This window comes from Hydra vulgaris, chromosome 12, assembly GCF_038396675.1.
Source record: "Hydra vulgaris chromosome 12, alternate assembly HydraT2T_AEP".
Taxonomy (NCBI): domain Eukaryota; kingdom Metazoa; phylum Cnidaria; class Hydrozoa; order Anthoathecata; family Hydridae; genus Hydra; species Hydra vulgaris.
The window spans coordinates 54,852,501-54,870,490 of NC_088931.1; the positions used below are offsets into that span (position 1 = coordinate 54,852,501).

A 17,990-nucleotide genomic window follows, 5' to 3' on the forward strand; every position below is an offset into this window, starting at 1 on the left:
AAAAAATTATTAAAAATTTTAGTTGAATTTTGTTTTCATGGGTGAGAACCAACTTGAGTTGCTCTAACTGCTAATTCAAACATTGAAATTTTTCGCAAACAACTTCTTCTTTGCAATATAAATCTCTGCACCACTTTCAATATTAAAGCAAGTTTCACTTTCTAAAGCTGCGTAGGGCGAGTTTTAGTGGAATTAATAATAAACATCTTTATATCTAATTACAATACTTGCATCCATAATTTTTAATTCTTTTTTGTTAAACAAAAAACAAAATTTAATAACCAATAAAAAATTAAGTATTAATATAAATAAAAATGAAAACCAATATGAATAACAGCAATAAAATAATAAGTATCATATTACAAAATCATCAAATTTTTGTTGTAACTTAAAGCTTTTTATTTTTAAATTTATGGTTCGTCTCGATTACGTCATTGCAATTTGTTCGAAGTTACGTCAGGTTATTTCCCGCATTTCTGAGAAAAACATGCGGGAAATAACCTAATGTAACAGACTTGGAGCGAATTCCGACGAGGTTTCCTAAAATCGAGGAGACAGTGGAAAATTATCGAGGGTGGAATGCAAGAAGCGAACTTGAATCCAGTTCGACTTGAACTTTTTATTGTAACCAATAGGGACAGAGTATTTTTTGAGGGGAAAAACCATACTCTGCCGTTATTGGTTACAATGTTCAAGTCGAGCTTGACTCTTGCATTCCATCCTTAATTTCAAAACAAAAAGTTTTTCTTATTAAGAAATATAGACCTTTACCTATTATAACTTATGGTACTTTTAAAAATTTTTTTTTAAATACATGCGTTATAGACAATGCCGACAAAATTATGCTTGATTGTTTTTATGCGAGCTGTTTGTTTGTTGCTTTTTTATTTTATTTTTAATACAATTCCCCTAAGTTACCAGCCCATATATACATGTGCATACATACTAACATCATGTAATATTTTTCAACCGTTTTTATTAAAGCAACCGTTAGAGTTCTGGCTTAGAACTAACAGGTTCAAGGTTTAATACCAGCTTAAGCCTAATAAACAACATTGGTAAGGAAGGATACGTGAACTTCCTGGATAAATGCTTGATGCTCATGGAGCACCGCAGGGGGGCACCTTAATAATTAAAAATTAAAGATTAATAAAAACATTTTTCATACCGTTCTAATTTCCTTTTTCATACCGTTTTAATTCCTACCACCTCATATTCAGCGATCAGTGGTATTTTATTTTGCTGAGTTAATTTATAGAAATTGTTGTCAATCTAAGTTGTAGTTTAGTTTTTAAGCGATATTGTTTATTATAAGTCATCTTTTTTTTTTTTTAATATTTTTTTTGTTTATCACTTATCACAGGACAATTCAAATGTATAAAATAATTTTCAACAAACAGGGTCGCGGGATTTTATTTGATAACATTTTAAAGTTCAAAATTTTTGATTAATGCTCTAATATATGGTTAAATGAAATTGCAATTATTGTAATGTTTTGCAAAGGGTTCTCATTTCAAATAAACATATCCAAGTTTGAGGCTCGAAGTCTTAAAGTTATCTTAATCCCCAAAACATTCTGCCGCAATCCAAAAACATACATAACTTTTTCAAACAAAAGCAACCTATCATTAAACAGTTCTGACATTAGATACTAAGATCATAAACTAGTACTGTATGCAACTAGCCCCGGTCTAGGCGTAAGTTGCCTGCAGGGGCTAATAAAAACTAAATTGGAGCCAAAATAATATTATAATTATAATATCGTGATAAGTATACACAGCTTTCTAGTTAAAGATATTATTACACACCACGTGATAAGTAAACACAGCTCAGCCATCTAGCTTAAGATGTTATTATCATAATATTATTTAAGCTAACTATAATACAACGACAAGTCTGTATCTATTCGATAGCTACATAGCTTTGTAGGTATCTGTATGATTTTTTAGATAAAACTGAAAATAATAATGATAAAAAGATATGACAATAAGCAAAAACTGAAAAAAGTTTTAGTGATATAAATAGTAGTTTATATAATAATAAGCATTGTGTCAATTTGGTTAACAAAGCCATTTGCAACTATAGTTAGTAAATATGATAATACCCTATATTAGATAATAGTTAAACGATTTCATGACATTGAATTAAATATATTTTTTGTAAAATCATTTTTCAAAGACCTCTGCAGTGTGACAACCAACACCGACCACGGGGCTTGTTGTCACAGAGTGTGAGTTGATTGTCACAACTTTTGGCATGTTTAGATTACAACCAGTTAATGCAAGTTCGAGTACAATTTAATTTTGTTAATATAATTTGACCTCAACAATTTTTTTTAACTTCCATTTACATCTAATTTAGGATTTTTAGTCTTACTAGTTTGCTTGTTTTTATCATTACCCATTACTTTATTACCATCGCCATTACAGCTAGCACACTTACGTTACCATTACGTTATTACCATTACCATTACAGTTAGCACACTTACGTTGGGCCAACGTATGTAAAAACATTGTAAACGTCGGCTGTTTTCTCCGATGCAAATACAACGTTGATCCAGTGTTAGTTTTTTAATACTTATATTAATGAAAACCCAAATAACGTAAATTAGTAACTAAAACTAGTTAAGAAAATTACATTGGTACAAAATGTAAAACCATCGCAAAAGTCGATTTTTTTCCCGATCAAAACCCAACGTTGATCCAATGTATATGGATCAACGTTGATCAAATGCGCATAACACCACATTGATCCAATGTATATGAATTAACATTGATCCATGTTTTTAACCCAACGTTAATCAAATGTGTATGGATTAACGATGGATTATATACATTGGATTAACGTTTGCGCACAGTTAAGGTAAACGTGACAGCTGTTCGCATTTACTTTGTGACTAGTAACCCCTACTATGTTAGTAGAAAGACACATGTAAATTTACCTAAAAGCGTCTGAGTTTCATGAAAATATTTTGTTGGTTATGTTTCTCAAATGAATAATAAACTTTATTAATGTACAATTAAATAACTTCTGTTTAGAAAAAGAAAAACTCTAAGTATGTAAAAATTAACCTTTACATGTCAAAAACATATATAAAGAAATAACTAATTTTCCACGCGCTGAAAAAAGATGGCAATAATTGTGAAAATATATATTTTTAAAAAGGTTTCTGTTGCACGATTTAAAAATTCTAAATCATATCTGGATTTTTTGTAATAAACTTTATGACAACCAACCCACGTGACAACTAACCTCGCCCTCTCCTATAAGTAAATGGTATAAATATGAATTTTTAATATAACAAATAATAATTAAATGCGAGTTTTTACTAGCTTTACTAGCTAGATATTGTCGTAGCCATATCGCTGTCTTTATCATTACGAGTTGTTGCTAGCTAGATGCTAGCTTATTTATCTAGCGATCCTCGTCGCCAAATTGCTATGTTTATCGTCAAAAGTTATGATAGCTAGCCAATTTCCCGCCGGTTTAATAATGTAATTATTCCTAACGAAGAATATCTTAAAAATATACTAAGCTTTGATATATTTCTCAGCATAAGAGACAAACTTCTTGCGCTAATTGAAAAAAATTTGTTTGAGAACATTATTCAAGAATTTCAGATAGTAAAAAGTTGTCTAAAACTAACTTTATAAAAGTACCGTAAAAAGGTAAGAGATTACAAGATTACTCACACAGATTACTAGGAAATGCATCCAACTTGTTTCTAATAAAACCTGTTTGCTTTAAAGTTTATCTGTATTTGCACAATATTATTTGGGTAAGAATATAGCTTAGAAAGACTTAAGCAGTGTTGTTCATGGATGACTTTGGAAAACTATTAAAGTCAAAGATATTTTAAGGTTTTCACAAAGTTTCAATGATCAAACATTACTTTTTTAAGTATACAGTGGAGCATGTAGAAGAGTTTATTTAATGACACCGGAAAGTTTGGTAAGTGTATAGTTAGAAAAATTACTGTTAGCTTTTTAACTGAACTTGTATTACTTCTATTGCCTGTACTTTGGATTGAGAAATCATCTGAATTTCATTTGAAGTTCATCATGACTTAAAGTTTTGGGGAAATATAAAAGGTCAGACAACACAGACTATGGTAATTTAATCTTGACGGGATTAACGCGTAATAGATATTTAAAAGATGGTAGTGGAATTAAGAAGCAACAAAGTATTTTTGTAGTTGGTATCGTAAATTATCAAATAACAGGCGCATAGTCACCGTTAAGTTCTTGCAGTAGTTTTTTTTAACATTTACGAAGTTAAATTGACTGTAAGAGAAAGCGCAAATCTCATCATTCTAGGGTCTATTATATTTTAGGAAAATGGTATATTGACTTCCTGTAATTTAATTTTTGGTATAAACTGAAGTTTTTATTAATTTGATCATTCATTTCTGATGAGTCTTTATTGATGAAACGCAGTGTTAAATGAGAAAAATTTTTGTTAAGTGATTTTCTACTAATTTATATATATTTTTATTTATATATATACTTAATGTAAACTGCACCAAACGTAAAAATATCCAGTCCACACGATACTTGGTTTTAATAGTCGCGCAAACAATTTGCGTTGGAAGATTTTTAGCCAAAAATTAACGCCGTGAATATATAGTTTAATCAGTTCCCAATAATTGTCATGTATAACTTTTTTGAAGTTCTTGATTATAAAACCTTAACAATTCCTTGTTTTTGTAATACAAAAATATTTATAAGCTATAATATTTATTGTTGTGTGAAGATATCTGTAGCGAACACACATTTTAAAACAAAATTGTAAACGTGACGACGACAAGCAAAGAGTAGTAATTTTCTGTCTAGCTTTTGTTCCAAAAGTACAAAAGCTGCTTTTAATTGCCCTGTATTGGATGTGGTTGTGTCACAGCACGTTGTTTACGTTTTGTCATTGAGATTCTACTCACAAAGCGCGTTATCGCAACTTTAGCTTGATCCTGGTTAGAAGAGCTCTTCAGTTTGGATACAGTAAGAAGTTGTTCCTTTTCTCCAAATAAAATTACAATAGGCAGGCATTCTTCTCTAGACTTGATCACTATTTCAGACTTATTATTCGGAAAATCTTATTTTACAGATTTTGATTTATCTTTTTTTATTCTGTGTATGAATGCTTTGAATAGACAACATGTTAATTGGGAAATCATTACAGAAGATCTAACGCTTCTACTACAGCTTGAAGTATATAAAGAATCCATTATACTTATTTGACCACTATCTAAAACTGCAACTAAGTTATGGATGATAAAGTTTTTCCTCCTTCTTTTTGAACTTGTTCCAGTACTTACCGTTTATAATTGTTCCAGTACTTACCTTTATGAGCAAAAGAATCACGATAGGCGACGGACTCTCGATTGGAAAGGGGGTATAACTGTTAATAAAGAAACAGCAGCGTGTGTAGTCATAGGAATTTGATCCTGTCCTGTGTGTTTCATGAATCCCCCATATAGCAAAAATGTTTCCACTAACATAGGAAAAGTGTTTTTAAAATTGGTCCATAAGCATTTCCCGCCCTCTAAAAAATTGGATAAAATTTTTAATCGAAATACAATTAAAGTAAGCTACAGTTGCACAAAAAATATGGAAAGAATTATAAAAGGTCACAATAATGCTTTGTTAAACAAAAAAGAAATCCTAAATGAAAAAGCTACAGAAAAGTGTAATTGTAAACAAAAAAACAATTGCTCAATGAGTGGAAGTTGTTTATCAAAAAATGTGGTGTATAATTGTGTTGTTACCTCTAAGAAGTACCTGATAAACAATATATCAGCATAACAGGGGGTGAATGAAAAAAACGTTTTGCTAATCATAAGCAATATTTAAAAATAAAAAGTATTCAAAAGACACCATGCTGTTAAAATATAAATGAGAATTAAAAGGTGAAAACATTGATGATTTTAAATTGGTCCATCCTTCAAACTGCGCCTGCATATAACAATATTTCCGAAAAATGCTTACTATGTCTACAAAAAAAATTTGAAATAGTTACTCACAGTGGCGGATCTAGCTTTTTGGGGGCTCAGGGTTTAAAAATAGCAAGGGGCTCTAGCCCTACACGAATAAAGATTTTTAATTGATTATGCGATTAATTGATTTTCGGTTCATTATTTAAATAAAATGAAAGACAATATTAAAGATTAATTGTTTTTATTATTATTATTCCTATTCACTAACAATCACAAATATCGTAAATATTTAAGCATAATAAATTCATAACAAAAACAAGTTATTTAATTTTAAGATTTTTAATGACGCAGTTTTCGAACCTTTAGATACCGTATAACACCGTATTTTTTCTTGTAAAAACTGTCATTTTTGATTTTCAAAAAGTCTTTAAACCTAAAATAATGAACTATCTTTAAAATCTCTAACTAAATATGGACCTAACATACTATGGACCATTTCTGTAATTTTTATACAAATGAAATAAAAGATAAATATGTGTTTATCTCTGACGTTTCTTTGCGACTCAAATGTGACTTTATGACTAATTTACAGAGAATTGGCAGCCAATTAAAAAAAAATCATATTTTAATATTTGATTTAAAAAAAAAACTATTTTTTAAATCATATAAGTCCATTTTTGCTGTTCTGAGAAAAAGGCAGTGATGAATTTAAGTTTTTAATTCATCACTGCGTTGGATCTTCTTAATTAAACCAAATTGTTTTTAAAATACTTATAGAATATGTTATTATTTTTCATAATATATCAGAAATTTACACATCACAAATACATTTAACAATAATTGCTGAAAATTTGAAAAAATTCCAATGAGCGGTTATAAAGTTATCTTTGTTAAAAAATTAAAAGATGCCCAAAAAGTTATTCGCTAGAAAAACGAAATTTAAAAAAATACTAAAAGGACATGAAGTTTTTTACACAATAAAAACCACCACTGTTGTATGCAATGCCTTCTGCTTCATAATGTTGGTCAATAAAACCTTCCTTAGGAACAATTTAGTCATAAGCACACAAAAAAACTATACAAATTAGACTTGTATTTTTCAAGGTATTACAAGAAATATCTATGGGCTGTTGCTAAGGCGCTTTATTTTCCAGTACCAAATCTATTAAGGATAATTTAGGCCTTTCAATTTTTTTTTTATTATTATAAGAGTAGACAATAAATTAAAGTTGTTAAAATTGAAATTTTGAAAAAAAAATTTTAAGCCTGTTTTTTGTAGTACTACCATCATAAGTATTTTATACCAAAAAAGTTTTTTTTTTGTTAAAAAATGGACTTAGGGTAGTTTTGTTTTGCAGCAACAATATTTGTCTCTGTAAATATCTTATGTCTCAAAAAAATTTTTTTTTTTTTGAGACATAAGATATTTGAACTTTACTCATAGTTGCAAGAGTTGAACCAATTTTGGTTCCATACTTTGTGAGGTGACTTTTGTGCACCTAAGGAATATTTTAAACCAAAAAAGTCAATTTTGCCAAAATGGATTTAAGATAGTTTCGCTTTGCAGCGACGATCTTTTATGTAAAAATTTATTTATTTGTTACTTGATATTTAAAATTTTTTTTTAAAGATTTTATCGTTGATAAAATATATCTTATAAAAATATTTATTGGTAGGTATAAATAATATATGTATAAATTATTATGAAAAAATGTTTAAAATATCTTAACTTGCAACGTGTAACTGCAATCTGATCATTCTATAAATTAAGTTTATGTTTATTCGATTACAACAGTTTTATTATTAAAAGACCTCTAGGAATGTAAAGACTGGGCTTACTGAATAAAAAGTATAAACAGCTACACAAAAGTATTTCAGAAATTATAGTATATTTAAACAAGCTGTTTAGATATACTGGTACATTATGTTAGTAATGAACTTAAGTGTTAACAGAATTTTCTATTTTTACATCTTAAAAACTGTGTTTCTCTCATTTATATTCATTAATATCCATTTATATGTTGCATGTTCAAAAACAAAGGCATTTTGTTGTTTGTTTTTCAAATTTCATAAATATCTGATACTGGTATCGGATATAACTTGTATCCGGTTAAATAATCTGATACTAGGTAGCCGATTATTATAAACTTAGTTGTTTCGGTTAAGATTATCTAAGTAAAGCCATGATATATAAAATAATAATAATAAAAAAAAAACACACAGTTGTTATGGCTTTTAAAATTGGTACTGCAAGTGTTGTAGCTTGCAAAGCTGCTTAGTTGTATGGCTTTTTATTAAAAAATTTGTGCTGGCAAATATCAAAAAGAATGTGTAAGCATTTATTTTAAAGTAATGATGATGATAGTTTCATTTCTGAAAATCTTTTTGCATTTTGATTATATCTCGGTTTCAGAAATTATTTTTATTTATAATAGTTAAAATGAAAATCTTTTTGCATTTTGATTATATCTCGGTTTCAGAAATTATTTTTATTTATAATAGTTAAATTTTGACTTTTGTTTATAGAATTTCAAGATATTTTCATATAACCTTCATGAAAAATATAGCATATTCAAAATATAAAAATAATGTATTTTTATTAGTTTTGATAAATATTACCTGTTATAAAAACATCAATTAGATGAAACCTTCCCTAATGTTATGCTCTTCATTTATTTTGAATAAATTAAGGTGTAGATGTAAATTTTAATTTTTAAGGTAAAGTTAACATATTCAAGATCAAGTTACTCTATTGGTTTAAGATAAATTAAGCAAAAGGTTAGCTATTTAATCCACAACATATCTAAAGTTAGGCTGTTCAACAAGCTATGCATATTAAAGTGTGTGTAGATTTATAAATTAGATTTTACGAATGAAAATAGAACAATGTTCTATTTTCAGTCTTCTCTGTTCAGTCAGCGCTTTCGTGCTCAAGCATGGCCTACTTAAAGTTATACGGCCTAATATTCCGCATTTTTGCCAAAAAAATAGAAGGCCATTAAAAAAATAAAAACGCTACAAAATCAAAACAAACAAACCTTTAAGAAACATTTTTATTCTTGCAACTACTTTTTGTTCAGCAAGAAATAAATTATTTTCTATCAGAAATTACTTTTTTTTTGAATAGAAACAAATTTTTATTTAATTAAAGTTGACTTTGCCCAAAGAATGTATTATTGTTTATATATTTTGTTATTCCACATTAATCAAAACATCTTAGGTTAACTTTATGTTTATACTAACTCTAAAAAAAAAACACACTATAAACTAACTATAATATCCACACAATTTTTATAAGTAATTACTTTTTTTAATAATAAAAAATATATTAGTTATATATAAAAATTTTTTTTTAAAAATTTATATTTTTTAGAGCTATTTTTATCTTCTGATAGCAATATATTAAATTACTTGCATGATTATTGCACACTAAGCTTGCACACCAAAAGCACTGTTAAAAAAATAGTCAAAGTTTCAATGGCTGCATTTCTCAATCAATTACTACAAATTTTTATAACTGAGGCATTTTTTATTATGTACAGAATGTTCTTAAAAATTTTCTATTGTATACCATTTTTGAAAAGTTCAGACCTGTTTCACCAGAATATTGTGTATATTTCTGTATATACATTTCTTCCAATATTAAGCAGATATTTCTTGCAACATTTAAGCCACTTTTGAGTAATAATTTTGCATATTGTATCGTGCCAATATTGCCAAAATAAATTTTTAATAAAGAAAGCAATGGAAAATCTTTCAAATAAATTTTTGATGGTGATATAATGTATGTTTTATTTCTTTATTTTTTTTAAGTTCTTCAAAAACCAAAACAAACTTTAAAAAAAAGAAAAGATTCTGCATGACTTTGTGGGTAAGTAGTAAATTGTTTAAGCATACAAATGCAGGGCATTTTTATGACGATAAAAAAACATAGTGTTAAGATAACAGACAACTCTTGTAAAATTATTTCATATAAGCTCTCAGCAACTTGTATAATAATTTCAATAACTTATGGTATGTAAGCATTAACTTGTGGTATTAAGTAACGGGTGATGCGGAAGTTATCGGACAAATCCTAATTTCATTATTTGAGCATAATAATTAGTTTTTGTGGTTTTATACGTAGGCATAAACGTTCTATAAAATATAAACTTTATTATTTGAAACACAATTATTTAAAATGAGGTTAAATGCAGCTGAACTAGAATCTTTTGGAAAGCGACTAAAAATGTTTTTATAAATAAACCTAATATATAAAAAAAAAATCGTAAATCATTTTGAACAGGAAGGATTTGCTCGAAGTACAATATATGATAACCTAAAAAGACTTGAAACTGTTCAATCGTTTTCTGATAGAAAGCACCCTGGTCGTCCGACATCCTGGACTAGAGAAAAGAAAGCCGAATTAACGAGGCTTGTCAACAATCGAAAAAGGGTCAGTCAGAGAAAAATAGGTATTAAATTCGATGTAAATCAATCGACAATTGGTCGTCAGTTAAAAAAAATGAATATTAAATATAGAAAACGTGAAAAGACTCCAAAATACACTATAGAACAACAAATAAAGGCAAAGAAAAGAAGCAGGAAACTAGTTAACCAACTCTATAACACAAAATCGCTTCTAGTCATCGATGACGAAAAATACTTTTGTTTTGCAGGGGACAACATGCCTGGAAATTCTGGATACTACACAAACAACAAAAAGACATGCCCAGAAAGTGTTCGTTTTATAGGAAAAGAGAAATTTCCAAAAAAATTATTAATGTGGATATCTGACCGTGGTATGTCCGAGCCATTGTTTCGCACTTCCAAGGCTGTAGCGATCAATTCATCAATCTATATTAATGAATGTTTAGAAAAACGACTTCTTCCATTTATTCACAAGTATCATGGAGACTTTGACAATTTATTTTGGCCAGATTTAGCAAGTTCTCATTATTCTAAAGATTCTCTAAATTGGATGGACCAATATGTCTATTATGTTGATAATTGAAAATTTTTGGGGACATTTGGCACAGAAGGTTTACGAGGGAGATTGGCAAGCTTCAACAGAGCAAGTTTTGATTGATCGCATTAAACTAAAACTACAAGAAATTGATTTAAACTTTTTACAGTCGCATATGAAAGGCGTTAGAGCAAAATTGAGATCAGTTGCAGATGGTGGTGTCTTTTCATATAAAAAATAATATATTTTTATTGAAAGATAAATGCTTTATTTAAAAAAAATATAATAGTAGTTTGTTTTTTTATTTATAAATAAGTTATTAACGTTTTTATTTTGTCGGATAACTTCCGCATCACCTGTTAACTCAATATGTAGTTTTGAAAATCTCAATTCTTCTGGTATTAAGCAATAACTTGTAAAATACAACATTACAATTAATTTTTATTATTTGATAGCTTCATACCATACCAGCAATGTATTTAGAATGTATTTGTGTGCTCAATATTTTTTTAATATTAACAATTTTAACCATTCTGGACCAGATGACCAGATGACTAATTACAGGAATCTCATTAATACATAATTATTTGCAATAGTTATTTGTCCATGACACTTGTATGGAGAGTGGGTGTTTTTTATAATTTTTTGTTAAACAGGATCTTTTAGCATGCTATCATCGTTTTATTTGGCAGGATCTTTCAGCCAGTTTTCATCGTTTTATTAGGCAGGATCTTTCAGCCAGTTCTCATTGTTTTATTTGGCAGGATCTTTCAGCCAGTTCTCATCGTTTTATTTGGCAGGATCTTTCAGCCAGTTCTCATTGTTTTATTTGGCAGGATCTTTCAGCCAGTTCTCATTGTTTTATTTGGCAGGATCTTTCAGCCAGTTCTCATTGTTTTATTTGGCAGGATCTTTCAGCCAGTTCTCATTGTTTTATTTGGCAGGATCTTTCAGCCAGTTCTCATTGTTTTATTTGGCAGGATCTTTCAGCCAGTTCTCATTGTTTTATTTGGCATGATCTTTCAGCCAGTTCTCATTGTTTTATTTGGCAGGATCTTTCAGCCAGTTCTCATTGTTTTATTTGGCAGGATCTTTCAGCCAGTTCTCATTGTTTTATTTGGCAGGATCTTTCAGCCAGTTCTCATTGTTTTATTTGGCATGATCTTTCAGCCAGTTCTCATTGTTTTATTTGGCAGGATCTTTCAGCCAGTTCTCATTGTTTTATTTGGCATGATCTTTCAGCCAGTTCTCATTGTTTTATTTGGCAGGATCTTTCAGCCAGTTCTCATTGTTTTATTTGGCAGGATCTTTCAGCTCATTGTTTTATTTAAGACCTTTTAGGCTCCTCTCTTTTAAATTATTTTTTGCTTGAAAATGTTTTGCAGATATAACAGATGAGTTAGTTGGCATACAGTTTAGCCTATTTACAAATAACTTTATTATTTAATTTTTTTGTGGTTCGTAAATATTCATTGATACAACACTTTTTGTAACTCTTTATCGTTTGTAATTCTTAATTGACATTAGGTGAAAATACTGTCACTACATCTTCCTTTAAATCGTTTAATAAATAGCCAGTAAGGCAACTTTCAATATTCTTTGTTCTAACGGAACAAAAAAACTTTTTTCTACTAACAGAACTTTTAGTTTAGGTCCTATCCACTTTCATTCAAAACCGCAAAAAAACTGGCCTTTTATTTTTTCGGCAAAAATGCAGAATATTAAGACGTATACTTAAAGTAGGCCATGGCTCGAGTCCTTCCGCGCTTGCCCACACGCTCGCGAAAACTTTGACAAGCGCATAAAAAAGTGCTTGCCAAAAATCTAAAAGCATTTTATTTTCAATTGCAACAAAACTTTTTTGTTCAATTGTGCAACTTTTACGAAAACTAGATTTTTTACTAGTTTTTTTTTGAATTATTTTAAAATAATAAAATTAGTATTTATTCAAAGCTTTCTTTTCGCTATTTCAATTTTATTTTAAACAACAGAAAAAAATAAGTTTTTTGAATCGTGCAGGCTAACTTAAAAATAACCATACTGACAGTACTTTTTTGTACGCTGGCATTAAATTTTAAACAAGAAGGCTGGAATATGTATGATAAATTGATATAATTTTGTTTTTGTTTTTAAGGCGTTTGCAGGCTGTACTTGCAGGCTGTACAAATTACCTTCTTGCAACGAGGTTAAAAGAACCTCCAGCTACAAGCCAATTAAAAATATTTTTCATACCAGCATGTTCTAAGAAGAATTTTCCTTTTATTTTATTTACTAATTAGATTACTTATATTTCATAATTTCTTTAAACTCTTTTTGGACATTTAATGTTGGTGTTTTACCAAATTTCAAGTTTAAAAAATTATTTTACATACAATTATTTTTCAATTTTTAATAGTTTTTATTCAGGAGTATAATTATAATTGGAGAGTCCATTTTTTGTAATAATTTTCTACAAATATCAGTTTGATATTATGTTATCAATGAGAGAGTTTAATCTCAAGATTTAATTTAAAAATGGTAAGATGAAGTATAAACACCTTGACTCTGTACCGAAAATATCTGTACCGAAACCATTTGCAGAAAACTTTCGATATTTATTGGTCAATTAAAATTATATATATATATATAATTTAAATAAATTATAAATTATATATATATATATATATATATATATATATATATATATATATATATATATATATATATATATATATATATATATTAACATAGTTTTCACCTACTTTGACTGAGAGTTTAAAAACACACGCAAACTGGCAATTGAAAGATTTTCGGATAAAAATCAACGCTGTGTATTATTTTCTTTGGAGATAACGAAGGAAAAATTATAATCAGACTTCCTGGAATAATGTATCATGCAAGGTGGATGGCTGAGCTTTTTAATTCTTTAAAATTATATTTGTTGCATTCCCAGTTCAAAATTAGCGCCCAAGATGAGCGTGCAATTCAAGATGTTTATTTATTTATAGGGTTTGTATATATGAAACCATGGCTTGGATGCAATCTGGCATTGAAAGTACCAAATCAACATTTGTGCTTTTTAAAAAGGCTGAAGAAATATGAAACTTTTGATAAATTGGTCTCCAAAGCAGTCCTGAGCTTGTTTTTTCAACATCTTTGGTACATGTCAGAAAAAAATACCTTTTAATCTTTTTTTTTGATGACAAAGTTAATAAGCAAATCAAGGAAAACATTGTTTAAAACTTGTAAAAAGAGAATCTGTAAGAATCTGGGAAATGATAAATTCCACCTAAAAAAGATGTCTAATTATTTAAAACTGATAATAATACTACCTTGTTTTTTGTTGCAGGAAACACATTTATTTTCACGGCTTAAATAGAGGCAAAGAAGAAGTTCTTTTTTTAAGGCCATTTAATGATACAGATTTTGCGTCAACTTACCCTAACCAAGCGTATGTTGGCACATACGTAAAAAATAGTTAATTATGTATTATTAGGTGCAAAATTTCTAGAAATGTTTTTACGATATTTCTTTGAAAAAAATTAAAGCCAAAAATTTAATATTACTTTAAGCTAATAGCAAAGAATAGTTTGTATTATAAAACAAAACAGTAGATCACTTTTCATTAAGTTAAAAAAATTTGTAAAGTCTTTTTTTGCAAATTTTAAATTTTTTCAAGATTTATGTCAATTTAAATAATAAAAAAATATCTACAAATTTTTTTTTTAATAGTAAATATTAACCCCGTGAAAGCTTTACCCATAAATCTTTTTTTTAAATAATCAGTTTATAGATCCTGAAAAACGGCAACTAATAAAAATATACAGACTGGAGGTAGCAAATAAATTGTCACTGGAATATTTACAAAATTTTTTTTTTCATACGACTAACAATTTTTTTGTAAAGAAACAACAGCGATTAAAAAGTTACGTTTTTGTCCAAAAATTACATATCTATAGTCGACTTTGAGATATTAGAAAGGTTGCGCATGCACAAATCTTTACAATTCTACAGCGAAAGATAAATTGGTCAAATAAGAAGGTTTTATATAATTTTTGGCATTTACCCCTGCTGCAAAATGTACTGCTTATAAGTGTCCCCTAAGTAACGATTCGGTATCACATAGGGACAAAGAGTGTTGAAAACCGGCCGTTTTCAAGTTAGACTTGAAAAGTCAACTTGAAAAAGCAAAAATCTTTTCCGAATGCAAGAAGCGAACTCGAAATTTTAAGTTATACTTCAAATCTGAAGTCTGACTAAAGTGTTTTGCAAGAAACAAACTTGAAATGAATTCGTTTTTGAAAAATCTGATTTTAAGTAGCTTTTTTAAGTTTGGCACACACCAGTCTCGAAAGCAAACTTGAAATAAAAAAACAAGTCCCATTATCACTTTGTAAAATATGCGGTAAAAAGTTACATAGAATTTTTGTCAATTTAATCAATTCATGAGTGAATTAATAATGAATCATTATTTTACACTATATAAATACATTTCATCAGTACAACAACTGTCAATTGTATGTCGATTTTATGCTACTGGTTTATTACAGGTGAGAAAGTATTTGTGTTATCACAATAATTATATTATAATTACTAATATATATATATATATATATATATATACAAATATATTTATATATATATATTAGGATATATCAATTTACGGAACCAAATTTTGTGACTCATTTTTTTGACGTTTTATTTAGGTAGTCTAAGGCAAATTTATTTTTGAGGAGTTTCTTTTTAGAAACATATACACATAGCATATTTTTGGAAAGAAGAAGTGTTAAGCTTGTTTTTTGTGTTATTTTTACGTACGGTTGTCATAACATTTTTTTGAGCATTTGGCTTATGAAAAATAGGTCGGTGTTTACTTGTCAAATTCTTGTCTAAGGACTCTTTAATTCCTCTTTATTGACTTTTTTAAATAAGTTTTTACATGCATCTTCTTTGCATCTGCCAAATTTCATGAAAAAAATATTATGTAGCAGATAGTTAAATCAGCTTAACACTTTTGGTTCCTATTTGTCGCGTCTTGTTTCAATTAGATTGTTAAGAATTAAAAAATCGAACAATATTAATGACCTGGCTAATCTAACAGATAATAAGTTCTTATGTTTTTTCATAATAATTTTATTGTTTATTACTTTTACAAGTGTATTTTTTTGGTAAACTTTTAAAAACCATTGACTAGATTAAACCTATTCAAGACTTTTTTTCAAAATAACACTTAATTTTTGGTATTTATTATATTTTATTTGTTATTTACACCGTTAGATTTCTTTTTTCATTAAAAAAATTTTTATTGGATTTGTTTTGTTGGATTTGTTGCCAAAAATAATTTTTTTTAAATTACACCTTTTTTAACTTTAGCTTCATCGTCATCTGATGCAGTTGTTAAGTTGATGTTTCTACTCTTATTCTTTAAAGCTATACTATAAGTTTAATCCCTTTTTTAATGTTATTTCATGACACCTTTTCTTTTCTTTTAGTTTCATCAACATCTACCACAGTTGTTAAGTTTAAAATTTTCTTTGTTCGCTGTTTAGATCTAATGCCAATTTCTAATATTTTTGTTTGTTGGTTACACCTTTTGTTAACTTTAGTTTCATCTACATCTGTCACAGTTGGTAAGTTTAAAAGCTATTAATTTTTAATCTCTGTGTTAATTTAATGCCTAAATAAAATATTTTTTTTGTTGATTGACATCCTTGTTTACTTTTAGTTACATTTACATCTGTCACAAGTGTTAAGTTTAAAAACTAATTATTTTTCACCAGTGTTTTGATCTGCTATGGTTGGGTAGTTAAAAAACTATATCTTTATTAGCAGTACGTAATCTATCTTATTAAAATTATACTATAGATTTAATCCCAATTTCATTTTATTTTTTTTGTTTATATCATTTTTTAATCTTTAGTTCCTGCAGCACAATCTTCCCCGGGTAAATGTAAAAATTGAAATAATTCTTTATGATTGTTCTTTGTTTTTGATAAACTCTAATGCTTATTTATATTTTATTAAAATATTCTATTTCAAATAAACAAATTCTTAATAGAAGTTTTTAATTTTTTTTTATGTAAGGATTTATATAAAATGTTTCATAACGCTTTCAAATCTTAACTAATACAAATGTTTATGATTTCTTTGCATTTAGAGTTAACATATTAGGTCCTACAGCAAGTTTTGTGGCTTTTTTCAATAGACGGCTCTGGCTTACCTTCACGTGGTGTCTATCGTTAAAAATGATTTATTTTAATTCATAAATGGAATTCAAAGCATAAATCATTTACTAAAAGCCAAGACTATAGCTAATTACTTTTTTTATTTCAAAAGACTTGGCTGTTTTTGTTTGTTTATTTTTTGGTTGGAGTGGCTAGCCTTCCCTTTACATGACGAAATGGATACTCTGATACATCTTCTAATGTGGTAAAATAGTTTTTTATACTATTTTATCTGTGTTAAAAAAAAGCATTTTTAAACACTTTTTGTTAATTACTCATTAAATTTTATTTTTAGGTATGGGGCGGCTTATGCCCCCTTACATGAAAAGAATTTATACACCACTAGTTACTATTTTTCTGAGTATCAAAATATATTTTTTACTTTAAAAAAAAATGTGTATTTTTGTGAGGTGTAGGTGGTGGATTAGCTCTTTACTTAGAAATTAGTTTGAAATTATAACCCTTTTTTACATCTATCTTTTGATACCAAGTTATAGATATTTGAATATAAATTAGAAAAGTTATAACAATTTATGTAAAAAAATTTTTTTTTTGACCACAGTTTTATTAATAAATCCGTATGTAGAAAATTTGCTACTAAAAACGTCATAACTTTTTAACGAATTGTCCGATTTCATATTTTTTTCACCTTTAAAATACTGTATTTGAGCTTTCTAATGATATATAACATTCTAGTATTTGATCAATTTGAAAAAATCAGTCAACGTACCTATATATATATATATATATATATATATATATATATATATATATATATATATATATATATATATATATATATATATATATATATATATATATATATAAAGATATATGTATATATAAATTAGTAGAAACACTTATCTAATATTTTCTTCGACAGGCTGTTTCTCCTTCTATAAGATGATGATGA

General features: G+C 27.8%; 1 protein-coding gene and 1 long non-coding RNA gene across 4 annotated transcripts in view; one reads left to right on the forward strand and one right to left on the reverse strand.

The window, feature by feature from the left end:
• LOC136088838 (optineurin-like) overlaps positions 1–8,841 on the reverse strand; it is a 64,582-nt gene extending 55,741 nt beyond the window's left edge. Inside the window, exon 1 of one of the 2 annotated variants that reach the window (XM_065813750.1) lies at positions 8,549–8,841. The gene's annotated coding sequence lies outside the window, so the exon portion shown is untranslated. Of the gene's footprint in view, positions 1–53; positions 247–8,548 lie in introns of those variants that run through there. The other variant, XM_065813751.1, reaches the window with a different exon arrangement.
• LOC136088839 (uncharacterized) lies at positions 7,910–17,639 on the forward strand. Of its 2 annotated transcripts, XR_010642537.1 has the most exons (6): positions 7,910–8,260; positions 16,227–16,483; positions 16,579–16,684; positions 16,774–16,797; positions 17,011–17,282; positions 17,373–17,639. It is a non-coding gene; the product is annotated as an uncharacterized LOC136088839 (long non-coding RNA). The 2 variants fall into 2 exon arrangements; XR_010642536.1 differs by lacking the exon at positions 7,910–8,260 and having other exon boundaries at positions 13,609–16,483.
• The last annotated feature ends 351 nt before the right edge of the window (positions 17,640–17,990 follow it).